This window comes from Esox lucius, unplaced genomic scaffold, assembly GCF_011004845.1.
Source record: "Esox lucius isolate fEsoLuc1 unplaced genomic scaffold, fEsoLuc1.pri scaffold_57_arrow_ctg1, whole genome shotgun sequence".
Lineage (NCBI taxonomy): Eukaryota > Metazoa > Chordata > Actinopteri > Esociformes > Esocidae > Esox > Esox lucius.
The window spans coordinates 67724-70805 of NW_022995035.1; the positions used below are offsets into that span (position 1 = coordinate 67724).

Sequence of the window (3082 nt, forward strand, 5' to 3'; positions counted from 1 at the left end):
TGGAGGCAAAAACTCGGGCCTGGGAGGAGTTCGGTGAGGCCATGGAGAAGGACTATCGGCTGGCCTCGAAGAGATTCTGGCAAACCATCCGGCGCCTCAGGAGAGGGAAACAGTGCCCTACCAACGCTGTTTACAGTAGAGGTGGGCAGCTGTTGACCTCAACTGGGGATGTCGTCGGGCGGTGGAAGGAGTACTTCGAGGATCTCCTCAATCCCGCCGTCACGTCTTCCATTGAGGAAGCAGAGGATGAGGGCTCAGAGGTGGACTCGTCCATCACCCGGGCTGAAGTCACCGAGGTGGTTAAGAAACTCCTCGGTGGCAAGGCACCGGGGGTGGATGAGATCCGCCCTGAGTACCTCAAGTCTCTGGATGTTGTGGGGCTGTCTTGGTTGACACGCCTGTGCAACATCGCGTGGCAGTCGGGGACAGTGCCTCTGGGATGGCAGACCGGGGTGGTGGTCCCTCTTTATAAGAAGGGGGACCGGAGGGTGTGTTCCAACTATAGGGGGATCACACTTCTCAGCCTCCCCGGGAAAGTCTATGCCAGGGTTCTGGAGAGGAGAATACGGCCGATAGTAGAACCTCGGATTCAGGAGGAACAGTGTGGTTTTCGTCCAGGCCGTGGAACACTGGACCAACTCTATACCCTCTACGGGGTGATGGAGGGTTCATGGGAGTTTGCCCAACCAGTCCACATGTGTTTTGTGGATTTGGAGAAGGCATTCGACTGTGTCCCTCGCGGCATCCTGTGGAGAGTGCTTCGGGAATATGGGGTCCTGGGTCCTTTGCTAAGGGCTGTCAGGTCCCTGTACGACCGAAGCAGGAGCTTGGTCCGCATTGCCGGCAGTAAGTCAGACTTGTTCCCTGTGCATGTTGGACTCCGGCAGGGCTGCCCTTTGTCACCGGTTCTGTTCGTAATTTTTATGGACAGAATTTCTAGGCGCAGCCAGGGGCCGGAGGGTGTCAGGTTTGGGGACCACACGATTTCGTCTCTGCTCTTTGCGGATGATGTTGTCGTGTTGGCCCCTTCAAGCCAGGACCTTCAGCATGCACTTGGACGGTTTGCAGCCGAGTGTGAAGCGGTGGGGATGAAAATCAGTACCTCCAAATCCGAGGCCATGGTCCTCAGTCGGAAAAGGGTGGCTTGCCCACTTCAGGTTGGTGGAGAGTGCCTGCCTCAAGTGGAGGAGTTTAAGTATCTAGGGGTCCTGTTCACGAGTGAGGGAAGGATGGAACGGGAGATTGACAGACGGATCGGTGCAGCTTCTGCAGTAATGCGGTCGATGTATCGGTCTGTCGTGGTGAAGAAAGAGCTGAGCCGCAAGGCGAAGCTCTCGATTTACCGGTCAATCTACGTTCCTACTCTCACCTATGGTCATGAGCTTTGGGTCATGACCGAAAGGACAAGATCCCGGATACAGGCGGCCGAAATGAGCTTTCTCCGCAGGGTGGCTGGGCGATCCCTTAGAGATAGGGTGAGAAGCTCGGTCACCCGGGAGGAGCTCAGAGTAGAGCCGCTGCTCCTCCACATCGAGAGGGGTCAGCTGAGGTGGCTTGGGCATCTGTTTCGGATGCCTCCGCAACGCCTTCCTGGGAAGGTGTTCCGGTCCCGTCCCACCGGGAAGAGACCCCGGGGAAGACCTAGGACACGCTGGAGGGACTATGTCTCCCGGCTGGCCTGGGAACGCCTCGGTGTCCCCCCGGAAGAGCTGGAGGAAGTGTCTGGGGAGAGGGAAGTCTGGGCATCCCTGCTTAGACTGCTGCCCCCGCGACCCGGCCCCGGATAAGCGGAAGATGATGCGATGCGATGCGAGTACATCTCAGTCATCGATTGTACCAAGATATTGGGACGCATTTAAGGACATTTTCCCTGTAACCCTGGAAGGAAGTCCACCTACTGAACAACAGGTTACTAAAACAGGATTTGACCCGTACCGCAGCCATTACTTCTACTGGAGGTGGATTCAGTATAAGCAGCGTATACAGTATATACTTGGTAAGTGCTTTTCAGCTATTGTATATGCATGACAGGTTCATGTGATTTTGTGTCATGTTTATGCTATGGAATTAACTTTTCCTTAATAGACCACTCCATGGAAAGGTCAGGTGCCAAACCCCAGGAAACTAGAGAACAACGTGTCATAAAAGGCCAGACCTCATGGACAACTAACATACCGTCTGTGGCTCATGTTCTGGAGGCTTGGGTTACCCCAGTCCAATTGGACCATCCACGAAAACATATAGAAAATTATGTTTCCATTATCCATTCCATCACTGAGCAGAAATGGAAAGGGCTGGCTCTCAAACACTTTGAGGGCAAAGGTAAGTAAACATTTTCATGACAGTTCTTTGAACAGTTGTAGTGTGACTGGAGACGGTGAATCTCCTCCTCTACAGGGCAATATATGGTTTCTCCCATGTCTTGATGAAAGTGCCAGTGTACTGCACACTTTTTACCTTTTGTTGAGATAAATAAATATGAAAATACTTTACTCTGTACACAGGTGTCATTGCTACCATGCCCTTCTCCCGGAACCAAATTGTTTGCGACTACCATGGTGAAGTAATCTCCAGGCTTGAAGGGGAGAAGAGTATGGAGAGCCTCACAGATATGTCCTACATGTTCTTCTTCAAAGGCAAGGGAAGTGAGCCCCTGTGCATTGATGCACAGAAATTCCCATGTGACGGTCACCCAGATAGACACATTTGGAAGGAGATTGAACCATTCCCGTAAAAAATGCAACATGCAGCCACAGATTCACCATGAACCTTCCAGGTGGACCCAGGGAATCCTTACTCTTCCTAGCCCTACGAGATATTCAGGTGAATGAAGAGCTCTTATGGGATTATGGTGTTACAAGGAAATCATTTGGTGGGGAAGGAAGAAATCTTTTATGGCTAAATGAGTGACATTGTCATCTCAGCGTTGTGAAGATAGAGCTTTCGGCATATTAATGCAGTATATATCAAAAAAATGATGTTTAATGTGTACAAGTTTACATTTTGTTCTTTGTGACTCTGTACAAATGTGTGTACACGGTTGCTTGAAACTGCCTACTACATAGAGAAGTATACAATTCCT

General features: G+C 51.3%; 1 long non-coding RNA gene across 1 annotated transcript; it reads left to right on the forward strand.

Moving 5' to 3' along the window:
* Positions 1-1885: 1885 nt before the first annotated feature.
* Positions 1886-2806, forward strand: LOC114835975. The gene is made up of 3 exons (XR_003779622.2): positions 1886-1996; positions 2086-2322; positions 2505-2806. It is a non-coding gene; the product is annotated as an uncharacterized LOC114835975 (long non-coding RNA).
* The last annotated feature ends 276 nt before the right edge of the window (positions 2807-3082 follow it).